The 12,311-nt window shown below is 47.9% G+C and overlaps 1 protein-coding gene across 7 annotated transcripts in view; it reads right to left on the bottom strand.

The window, feature by feature from the left end:
* The window catches only part of RCC1L (RCC1 like), a 45,482-nt gene extending 36,167 nt beyond the window's left edge, over positions 1–9,315 (bottom strand). For 2 of the 7 annotated variants that reach the window (XM_077482381.1, XM_077482386.1), the window contains exons 1-2: positions 9,177–9,315; positions 6,390–6,455 (exon numbers count right to left, since the gene is read on the bottom strand). The gene's annotated coding sequence lies outside the window, so the exon portion shown is untranslated. Of the gene's footprint in view, positions 1–6,389; positions 6,456–8,512; positions 8,537–9,165 lie in introns of those variants that run through there. The other 5 variants (XM_077482382.1, XM_077482387.1, XM_077482383.1 and 2 more) reach the window with 5 other exon arrangements.
* Between the last annotated feature and the right edge of the window lie 2,996 nt (positions 9,316–12,311).

Raw genomic sequence — 12,311 nt, 5'->3', positions numbered from 1 at the left:
TCTGGCGGATGGAGCTGTGTGAATGAATGAATGACACAGGCATGTGGGTGGAGCCCCGCAAGGCTGCGTTGATTTCAAAAAGTAACAGCTGGTTTGGGGAACGTCTTCCTGGGCGGGATTGTACAGCGGCTGCAGCATTGGGAACATGTTACAAGTTCCACTCTAAAAACGGGTGGAACATATAACATGTTCCCAAAGGAGAACTTATCCTTTAATGCATTCTTTGCATCAACGTAAAACATAATTAGATAAAAGTATTGCCCCCTCATCCCTCCTAATACTTACCTCAGTCTTAACTCGATCCAGCACTGTGCCTGTCTGCAGCGTCTCTCTCATCTCACTTTCTGGTGTCACACTGGCTTTGCTGACACAGGGGGAGCCATAGGCTCCTGCTGCTGTCAATCAAAGCTAGTGACTAGGGAGGAGGGGGTGGGCCTGAGCCATGCTGTCTGTGTATATGGACACAAGCAGCGCAGCTCAGAATAAAGCCAGCAGGTGTGCCATGCTAGGAAGCACCTTCCTGTGGTGGCATACTGAGAAGAGGAGGAGTCAGGAGAGCCAGTGGGGGACCTGAGAAATGGAGGTCTGAAGCCGCTCAGCTAAGTATAAGCCTGTCTTTTATTTAAAAAGATATACTGAGTTTACAATAACTTTCATTTAAAATCCAGATCCAATACCAGCCATAATCAGCCTGGTGGCAACACCAGGTGAAATCTGGACCTAGTCATTAAAAATGGCTATAGGGTTGCTTTAGAACTGCAGACTTCCATGCATATGCATGACAATAGGATATAAAATACCTTGCTTTTTTTATGTTGAACAAAATAATACAAACACTCTGAAAGGAACGATCTCCACGACTGATAGAAAGCACATGTTCCTTTTCACTCATGTCATTCATTCCCACAGTTGGATGTGGATATTTGCAGCTGCTCAGCCTCTACAAAGCAATGACAGGCTGACAGTTGGAACAGCCTTTTGTGGGTGTTCAGAAGTAATTGCATAGAGAAGTGATTACCTGAGGTTAGGGCAGTGTTTCTCAAATCCAGTCCTCAGGCCCCCCCCCCCAACAGGTCATGTTTTCAGGTTTTCCATTATTTTTCACAGGTGATTTGATCAGTTTCACTGCCTTAGCAATTACCACAGCCGTTTCATCTGAGAGAAATCCTGAAAACATGACCTGTTGGAGGGGCCTGAGGACTGGATTTGAGAAACACTGGGTTAGGGACAGATGAGCATTCCTGAACTAAACAGCTTGCATTCAGAGATAATCATTTGTCGCTAATCGCACGTAGGGTCTTTTTTTTTTTACAAAAGGCAAATCCACTTTGCACTAAAAGTGCAAAGCGCACTTGAAATTGCACTTGGAAGTGTAGTCTCTAAATCTGATGGGGACATGCAAGGGAAGAAAAAATAAAATAAAATAAAATAAGCATTTTAGCTTGCACATGATTGGATGATAAAAATCAGCAGCGCTTTCACTAATTTCAGATCTACCCCTCAGATTTACAACGACTGCACTTTAAGTGCAATTTGCACTTGTAGTGCAAAGTGGATTTGCCTTTTGTAAATAACCCCCATAATCTCTCCATGTGCAATCACATCTGAACACTGCTGGACAGCTGCAGTCGCTGTCACCTGTAATGGCTTTGTACAGGATGGCAAGCCGAAAATATCCACATCCACCTGTAAAATATCCAAAGAAATATGCTGGATTCTTGCTTCAGCTGGTACTAAAATAGCATGTGAATGAGGCCTAAGAAAGGGTTAAAACTTCTGACTGTGCCTTTTTTTGTCACAGTGACAACAGCACCCCCATCACAGCAAGTGAGGAAAACAGGGGTCACAGACAGTAATAAAAACATGACATCAATTGTGAGTTTTCCCAACTGTAACAAAAAAAATAAAAAATAAAATCATTTTGAGTTATTTTTCATTGAACCCTTTATACCATTCGGGGTAACCAGGGACCTGCAGCAAATGTTCTGTGGATCACCATTAGGGATGGCCTTGCGGTTCGCCCGGCGGTTGGTTCGCGGCAAACTTTGCTTGTTCGCGATTCGCCAAACCGGCGGACATCTGGCGCTGTTCGCGGCGGACATATTAGTTTACATTGTGAAGAACTTTGACCCATGACACATCCATCATGGGGTACAGGACAGCCAATCGAGACATTTCAGCACATGGACATACCCCCTACCTTTTAAAAAGACCTGATCTGGGGGCCATTTTACATTCTGTCTTTTGTCAGTGTAGGGAAAGGACGCTGTGTGGAGCAGGGACAGTCAGTCTAATCACTAGCTATTACTATTAGGTCCACAAAAGTCCTTTTAAGGACTGGTATAGGTGTACAGTATATAGGGTTATAATACACTTATAATATACTTTCTTTCAAATATAGAAAGCATATTATAGTGCACTGCGTGCAGTGCTGCTGACCGATTCTGCAGCTGTAGTTTCTCAGTGTAGGGACAGTCTGCAATTCACTAGCTACTATCAGGTCCACAAAAGGTCCTTTTAAGGACCGGTATAGGTGTACTATTTGGTGTGCAGTATATAGGGGTGCAATACACGTATAAAATACTTTCAAATATAGAAAGCATAGTATAGTGCATTTCCACTGTGCAGCATTGTGACTGCTGAGCGGTTCTGCAGTGATACTACAAAGAGTGACAAACGCAATTAGAAAAAAAGTATTATAACTGGTGTGATAGACCAGTGGCCCCCCAAAACGACAGATTGAAGCGGGGTGTTATATACACCTTCTTCCACATATACTGCCCTTCTCTAGAGACTTTTGTCACAGGGTCATGTAAAAAAATGACAGGCAGAGGAAGAGGCAGGCCCTTCCGCAGGGGTGGTAGGGGTAGGGCAGGAGCAACAGGCTTGAGCCAAAGTGGCAAATTGCAGAAGGTGCGTTCGATTACGTCAAAGGACGCACCAGACTTGGTTGAGTGGCTCACTCAGCCTTACTCTTCTGCACCATCCTCATCCTCTCGATCTGCACCCTCTTCACTCTCTGCTGTGCACACTTCCAAAGACACTACCACCAACACCATATACCCTCCGCTTGAGTCACAGGAATTATTTTCTGATCCATCACAAGACATTGCCGATGGATCAGGAAAAGGAGGTAGCAACAACCGCCACTCAGCAGTCTGATGACAGTACCCAGATCAGACCAAGGAGGTTGGTACCCGGTGTTGCTGCCTACTCCGAGATCTCTAATTATAGCGGTGGGGAAGGTGACGTCGATGATGACGACGTGTCTAGTGATGTCACGTGGGTGCCCACAAGAGAGGAAGAGGAGGGGAGTTCAGAGGGAGTTATGGACCAGCAGATAGGGAGGAGAAGCAGGCGGAACTTACATTGCACAGGAGGGACAAAGCAGACTGCTAATGTATAAGGAGCGAGGCATCAACCATGTATGGTCACATCTGGCGCTCCCAGGACGCCGGCACATGGCTCCGCAGTGTGGGCTTTATTTAACGTGTCTGCTGCTGACAATAGTGTTGCCATCTTCAGCCTTTGCAGTCAACGCATAAGTCACTGTAAGCCCAACACTCACCTAGGGACATAGGGAAGGCACATGAGCTGCCATCACTGAGCCCAGTGGGAACAACGAAACCCACAAAGCCACACTCCAGGCTCTCACCATCCAGCCTCTTCTACTTCTCCTTCTCCTCAGAATTGTCCTCCACTCCACCTTCCATCATGCCGTCCTCACGTTTTTTTTTGGAAAAAGGCAGACTTCCGTGGGCCAAATGTTCGAGCTTAAAAAAAAATGATGACGCCGGATAACCCTCTTGCCCAACGGTTGACCGCTGGCTTGTCAGAACTGATAACCCGCCAACTACTGCCATATAAACCGGTGGACTCGGAGGCCTTTCGAAAATTTGTGGCCACTGGAACACCACAATGGAAGGTCCCAGGAAGGAAGTATTTCTCACAGAAGGGCATCCCAGAGCTATATGGCCATGTTCAGCGGCAAGTGAATGTATCTCTGGCATACAGCGTCGGTGCCAAGATACATCTGACCACAGACACTTGGTCTAGCAAACACGGGCAGGGAAGGTATACAACTTTTACTGCCCACTGGGTGAACGTTCTGATGGCTGACAAGCATGTAACCCGTGGCACCTGTGTAGATTTGGTTTTACCGCCACGGATTGCATGCAGGCCTGCCTGTTCTCCTCCTCCTACTCCATCCTCCCTCTCCTCCTTGGCTGACTCCACCTTTTCCGCTGCGCCGCCCAAGATCCCCAGAACCTATTCGACATGGCAGGTGAGATGTTGCCATGCTGTGCTGCGTCTGTTGTGTCTGGAAGCCAAGAGCCACACTGGCCCTGCACTCCTTTCAGCTTTGCGTTCACAGGCAGATCAGTGGCTAACACCGCTCAATTTGACAGTTGGTAAACTGGTGTGTGACAACGGTGCCAATCTGCTTAGCGAATTGAAACAGGACAAAATTATGCACGCGTTATGCATGGCACACCTCTTGAACTTGGTCGTGCAGCTATTCGTTGTCAAATACCCTGGGGTCCAGGACATCTTGCGGCAGGCAAGGAAAATCTCGGCCCATTTCAGATCTTACACGGCCATGGCTCGCCTTGCTGACATTCAGCAGCTACACAATCTGCTGGTCAGACGTCTTATTTGCGATTGCCTGACGCGATGGAACTTAACCTTCTATACGCTTGATAGGCTGCTCCAGCAGAAACGTGCAGTTAACGTCTACCTGTACAAACTCTGCGGCAGAACAGGTTCTGGGGAGCTTGTTTTTTTTTACAGCGTCAGTGGCTGCTCATGCGCGACGCATGCAGACTTCTGCAGGCATTTGATGAGATCCCCAAACTGGTCAGTCGCAGCCATGGCGCCATCAGTGACATCATACCTTATGCCTTCTTTATGGAGCGTACACTGTGTTGTGTCATTGACCAAGCCATGGAGGAGCAGGAGCAGGAAGATGAGGAAGTCGTAATGCTGGATGAATTCCCAGGGGGGCTACTCTGAGACAAGTCAACAACAGGAGTCTGAAGAGGAGTCAGAGGAGGATGGTGCCAGGGCAGATGAGGAGGAGCAAGAAGAGCATGCTTTAAACCTTTCTGGGATCCCCGTTGTTGTCTGTGGATGGGGAGAGGACGACATTATCCTGGATGATGAGCAGGAGCCAGGCCACCACACCGCTTCCAGTTTAGTGCAAATGGGGCGCTTCATGCTCCAGTGTGTTAACAGGGACCCCCGTATAAAAAGCATAATGGTCAAGGACCAGTACTGGGTGGCAATGTACTTAGACCCCCGGTACAAACACAAAATTGCAAAAATGTTACCACCATCACAGAGGGCTGTCAGAATGGAGCACTTCTAGGCCTTGCTTAGAGAAATGCTGCATTCTGCTTTTGCGTGTGCTGGCAGAGGAATTCCCACTCCCAGAGAAAGAGTTGTGGGTACCAATCCAACAGCGCCTGCAAGAAGAGGGCGGTTTGAAGATGTGTTGGTCACTTCTGATACGAGATCATTCTTTCAGCCGACCCATCGACAGCTGTCATCCAGATCCAGCATCATGTGGACGCTCTGAGAAGTGATGAACCCCTGGACTACTGGGTGGGCAGGCTTCACCTCTGGCCAGAGCTTGCACAATTTGAAATGGAACTGTTGGCTTGCTCCTCATCCAGTGTCCTGTCCGAAAGGACGTTCAGCGCAGCAGGGGGGATCGTGACCGATAAGCGTACTCGCCTAGCTCACGACAATGTTGACTACCTCACATTTTTAAAAATGAATGAGGCATGGTTCTTGGAGGAATTCAACACATGTAACCAGTAGACCATGTATATCTCTATAAATGATTTATTTAATCGAGCACACAGACCTTTTTTCTACATTTGGCTCACTTCCTTGTACAAAAAAAGCACACCGTACTACATGCCCGTACCCTCCTGTTTGAAGAGGTTGAGCGGTGTCATATTTTTGGGTCCCGCAGTGAGTTGCTGGTATCAGTGTTCTCTATCTCGGTGCTGGTGTGGTGTCAGTGCTCTCTATCACGGTGCTGGTGTCAGTGCTCAGTCTCTATCGCGGTGCTGGTTTCAGACAGTGAGGGAGATAGCAGCGGAGAAGCCAATCAGCAGGCAGTGCCAGCACCATGGCTGAGGATCAGCACTGGACTGGCACCTCCGGACCACTGCAGTGGAGCCCTGCATAGGTGGGGGTAAGGGCCGGGCAGAGGGAGGGGCTCAAGCACAGGTTGGCACACTGGGACACTGGCGTTCGCGAAATGTCCCGCCGGAAGTTCGTCCATCATTAATCATTAATTGGGCAGTAACTAAGTAATACTGCTATAGTAAAACATAACACTGACAGGAGGAGGAAGTTTTTGAAATAAGAGCACTTACCTTTTAAAAACTGAAGTGGGATGTTACTGTGGGTTCCTACACTTCATAAATCATTGTCTGTAGGATCTGTGAAGGGAGAGGTTTTAAAACTAGATGCTACTGTATCTGTATGCAACATATTATTATTGTTCACTGTAACACTCTTACATCTCAAATGAGATCAGAATTTGGTGTAAACAAGAACGAATGGATTCTTCCTGCCTTGTATCAATAGTTCAGGCTGGTGGTATAATGTTGTGGGGAATATTTTATTGGTACACTTTTGGACCGCTATAGCGCCTCCAAAGCGCCCTGAAAAAGCCACTGCTGTGTCTCCAGTGTGAAAGTCCAGGCTTTCACACTGGTGCGGTGAGCTTGCAGGACGTTAAAAAATCTCCTGCAAGCAGCATATTTGGAGAGATGAAGGAGCGATGTATATGCTGCACCTGTCCATTGAAATCGGGGCAGGGTGGCTATACCGGTGGTTTTAACCCTTTTTCAGCCACTAGCGGGGGTTAAAACCGCCTCGCTAGCGGCCGAATACCGCCTCTAAAACTATGGCTCTCCCACCCCAGTGTGAAAGGGGCCTTAGTACCAACTAAGCAATGTTTAACCACTTGCCTACAGGGCACTTACACCCCCTTCCTGCCCAGGCCATTTTTCAGCTTTCAGCGCTGTTGCACTTGTAATGACTATTGCGCGATCATGTTACACTGTACTCAGATTAAATTTTTATCATTTTCTTTACACAAATAGAGCTTTCTTTTGGTGGTAGTTAATTACTTCTGGGTTTTACATTTTTTTACAAAAATAAATAAAAAGACCTAAAATTTTGAAAAATGTTTTTTTTTTTTTAACTTAGTTTCTGTCAGTAAATTTTGTAACCAAGTAATTTTTCTCCACTAATGTGCGCTGATGAGACGACACTGATAGGCTGAACTGGTGGGCATTGATGAGGTGGCACTTATGAGCACTGATATGCCACACTTATGGGCACCGATAGGTGGCATTGATATGCACTAACAGACGGCACTGGTGGCCACGGATAGGCGCAACTGATAGGCATTGATGGGTGACACTGATGGGCATTGATGGACACTGATAGCCAGCACTGACTAGCATCACTAATGGGCTCTGATTGGTGACACTGTTGGTGCTATATTGTAATCAGGTCACTGATGATCAGTGCCCGATTACATGTGTAGATGTCCCCCCCATGAGGAGATGCCGCTGATCGGCTCTCCTCGCCACACACTCTGTCAGTGTAAGGCTAGGAGCACCGATTACCGGCATTGCCGTGTTTACATGTGACCGGCTGTGTCCAATTACATGATTAAAGAGCCGCGGACGTGGCTCTTTACAGAGATTGGGGTCACGCTGTGCACTAGAAACACGTTGTGCCTGCAAAGCAGCCGTTCTGGGTCTCCATCATATGACGGCGACCCATTTGACTGGATGTTAGTGATCATGGAGCATAATCCACCAGACCAGCAGAAGTTCAGTGTAAGAAATATCGGTGCTTGGGGAGTGTAGAGGTGGGCGGAGAGTCCACTGACAGCACTACTCCACCCACAGATTCTACAGTTTTTTGGGTCTCATAACAGACAGAGGGGAGACATTTGACAGGTAAAGAGACATGCAGGAGGCATGTATATTCATTTAGAAAGGATGAGAGTGGGGTTTGCATCCACTTTAATCATAATCCGACCCCCCATTCTAACTGCTCTGTAAAGAAAAGATATTGATCCCTACCTAATCTCAGGGCGCTCTGGTCATGTGATCTCTCCAGAGCTTGGCTTCAGTGTAGAGGAGAGATCATCCAACAGTAGCTGCAGAGCCTGGGCGCTGAGGTCACCCATTGGCTTACTATGGGGCATCCAATTTTTGTCTGTCTGTCCTCTATACTGAAGCCAGTGCTGGGATCTGAACACATGCACCATCAGAATAGGTACATATATATATACACACACACACACACACCTTTCCTTTCCAGGGCAGTTAGAACAGGCTTAGAATGGGGGTGGGAGCAAGTTCAAGTAAAGTTAGGATTGGACAGGGCTGTAAACCCTTCCATATACCCAAATGAAGTGACTGGTCTCAGATGATAGACAGAGATTAAACACATCCTCCTATGCAAGTTGTACCTGTTTATCTGCCCTCTTCTCTACAGCCAAAATCCAGATTTTATAAAGCTTGCCTCAGCTGTCAAAAAAAAAGGAAAAGGGGGGGGGGGGGGTGGAGAGATGAAGTTACACTCTGCAGAGCTCAGTGAAGAGAGATCTGAGACCTGATTGGAGGGGGAGGGATGACTGACAACCCCCCTCTCCTCTCCACACAGGAACAGAGCTGAGGCTGTCAATCATCTGGAGCTCCCTCCTCGGTCACCTTTTTTCTCTTGGTGTCAGGATAACATGTCAGAAGGGACTCATGCTCATAGCAGAGGAAGGAAGCAAATGACAAAAGTGACACTTGGTGCTCTGGGGTGAAACAAGTACACACTAGTATAGAGGATTATGTTTTGCTCACATTTCTTGTTTACAATCACTTTAAGCGTCATAAAACTATCAAAAATTCCTAATCTTTAGAATTGTTCTGGGTTATCTACTCAGCAAGCACTGAAGCTAAAGCTTGAGCTGACAGCGAGGAAACCAGCATTCTCAATAAGAGTGTTCAGCAATGGCAGCCTCCATGATTCTCACATGACAATGTCAAATATAATAGTGTACAGCAGCAGCCTCCACTAATCAAACGTCAACCTAGGGTGAGTGCCTAGCTATTCCTTCTATAAATCACCAACCTTTCCAATACCTCATCTAGGGTGTCCACATCTTCCCCCACACTGTTTTCACTACGATCCTCTATCTCTTTTCTTCCTTATTCCTGCTATGCCGACGCTCCAAGCCTCATTCTCACTCTCCTGCGTTCCAAGCCCCGCTGTCAGATTAATAAGCAAGTTCATTCTTCTGCGTATCAAACCTCGTTCTCAGACGATGATACTGTGTTCCAAACCTCGCTTTCACTTTTTTGCATTTCAAGTCTTTCTCTTAGATCCAGATACTGCGCTCTAAGCCTCATTTTCAATTTGCGCCATGTTTGATGGTCATTTATTAATAATATGGAATAAACATAAATACACTTCTTTGTACAGTGTGAAGCACATTTTGAACTTCATATCTGCACTCACATTTAAAAAAATGAAACACACTTATCTGTATCTTTTCCTCATTTGTCTCTATGGAGGGGCGAGCACTTCTCCTTCACTGACAGCTCTCTCCTATTTCTCCTTCAGCTTCCTGTTATTGATCTGCAATTAGTGGACCTCCAGCTGTTGCAAAACTACAAGTCCCATCATGCTTCTGCTTCTGGGTGTTATGCTTATTGCTGTCAGAGTCTTGCTATGCCTCATGGGACTTGAAGTTCTGCAACAGCTGGAGGTCCGCTAATTGCATATCCTGTAGACCCAACTAGATATGAACTTGTTTATTTGTTTATCAGGGGGAGAACTGATGGTCTGATACTTCCTTTTGTTACACCTTTCTCATTGTATCCCTTTCACATCCTGACACAAACTGCTCCTTTACACGTCTGGCAGGCTACCGCTGTTTTAAAATTTCCTGCGACCTATGAAATTCACCCCGTCACTTCCGGTGCGGCTCCGTCACTGAAACGGCTGACGGCGGGCCTGTACCGTGCATGCGCCAATCCCCTGCCATTAACAGCGCATGCACTGTATATTTATTTTCACTGTGGAGAAAAATTCTAGCCTCGAGTGGGCGGAGACTTGCGGGCGGAGCTGAACAGATGGTGAGAACGTCAGCAGCAGCCCCGCCCACCCCAAGATTTTCTTCACTGGTCAAGAAAAATTATGGCTTCAAGCTGTATTAGCGCATGCGCAGGATATTTGTTCAGCGGTCGACCAAAATTTTGGACTCAAGCGGGCAGAGACTTGCTGGGAGGGAGAGATTAGAGATGGGGGCGGAGCTTAGAGAGGGGCGGGGCCCCGTGCATAGCACTGACTACATATACAGTACATTGTTCTGCCAATAAATACGCCTCACTGCGCCCAGCAAACACCACCTCACTGTGCCCAGAAATCGCCGCCTCGCTGCGCCCAGCAAACACCACCTCACTGTGACTAGAAATCGCCACCTCACTGTGCCCAGCAAATGCCACCTCACTGTGACTAGAAATCGCCACCTCACTGCGACCAGAAATCGCTGCCTCACTGCGCCCAGAAATCGCCACCTCACTGTGACTAGAAATCGCCGCCTTACTGTGCCCAGCAAACGGCACCTCACTGCGCCCAGCAAACGGCACCTCACTGTGACTAGAAATCACCACCTCACTGTGACTAGAAATCGCCGCCTCACTGTGCCCAGCAAACGCCACCTCACTGTGACAAGAAATCGCCGCCTCACTGTGCCCAGCAAACGCCACCTCACTGTGACTAGAAATCGCCACCTCACTGCGACCAGAAATCGCTGCCTCACTGCGCCCAGAAATCACCACCTCACTGTGACTAGAAATCGCACAGGGATGGTGGGAGCCCCTCATAATGAGCATAGCACAGGGATGGTGGGAGCCCCTCATAATAAGCAGCCCCAGGAGGAAGTCAGCACAGCACAGGGATGGTTGGAGCCCCTCATAATGAGCATAGCACAGGGATGGTGGGAGCACCTCAAAATATGCACAGCAGAGGTACAGCTCCAGGAGGAAGTCAGCACAGCACAGGGATGGTGGGAGCCCCTCATAATATGCACAGCAGAGGTACAGCCCCAGGAGGATGTCACCACAGCACAGGGATGGTGGGAGCCCCTCATAATAAGCAGCCCCAGTAGAAATATGACACCGCTCAACCTCTTCAAAGAGGAGGGTATATAGTACGGTGTGCTTTTTTTGGACAAGGAAGTGAGACAAATGAAGAAAGAAGGTCTCTGTGCTCGATTAAAAAAATTGTTTATAGACATATAAATGGTCTACTGGTCACATGTGTTGAATTCCTCCGAGATCCATGCCTCATTCATTTTTAGAAATGTGAGGTAGTTAACACTGTCGTGAGCTAGGCGAGTGTGCTTATCGGTCACGATCCCCCCTGCTGCGCTGAACGTCCTTTCGGACAGGACACTGGATGAGGGGCAAGCCAACAGTTCGATTGCAAATTGGGCAAGCTCTGGCCAGAGGTCAAGCCTGCCCACCCAGTAGTCCAGGGGTTCATCACTCCTCAGATCGTCCACATCGGCTGTTAACCCGATGTAGTCGGACACCTGACGGTCTAGGCGTTCCCTGATGCTGGATCCGGATGACACCTGTTTATGGGTCGGCTGAAAGAATGACCTCATATTCGAAGTCACCAACACATCTTCAAACCGGCCTCTTCTTGCAGGTGCTGTTGAATTGGTACCCGCGACTCCTTCTCTGGGAGTGGGAATTGCTCCTCTGCCAGCGCACGCAAAAGCAGAATGCAGCATTTCTCGAAGCAAGGCCTGAAAGTGCTGCATTCTGACAGCCCTCTGTGACGGCGGTAGCATTTCTGCCATTTTGTGTTTGTACCGGGGGTCTAAGTACGTTGCCACCCAGTACTGGTCCTTGACCCTTATGCTTTTTATACGGGGGTCCCTATTAAAACACTGGAGCATGAAGGCCCCCATTTGCACTAAACTGGAAGCGGTGTGGTGGCCTGGCTCCTGCTCATCATCCAGGATAATGTCGTCCTCTTCATTCTCCTCTCCCCATCCACGCACAGCAACAGGGGTCCCAGAAAGGTTTAAAGCATGCTCTTCTTGCTCCTTCTCATCCGCCCCGGCACCATCCTCCTCTGACTCCTCTTCAGACTCCTGTTGTTGACTTGTCTCAGATAGAGTAGCCCCCCCTGGGAATTCATCCAGCATTGCGACTTCCTCATCTTCCCGCTCCTGCTCCTCCACAGCTTGATCAATGACACGA

Source organism: Lithobates pipiens, unplaced genomic scaffold (assembly GCF_037356315.1).
Source record: "Lithobates pipiens isolate NorthernLeopardFrog02 unplaced genomic scaffold, aLitPip1_a1.2 Scaffold_16, whole genome shotgun sequence".
Classification (NCBI taxonomy): Eukaryota; Metazoa; Chordata; class Amphibia; order Anura; family Ranidae; genus Lithobates; species Lithobates pipiens.
This window is presented reverse-complemented; position numbering and strand designations above follow the sequence as displayed.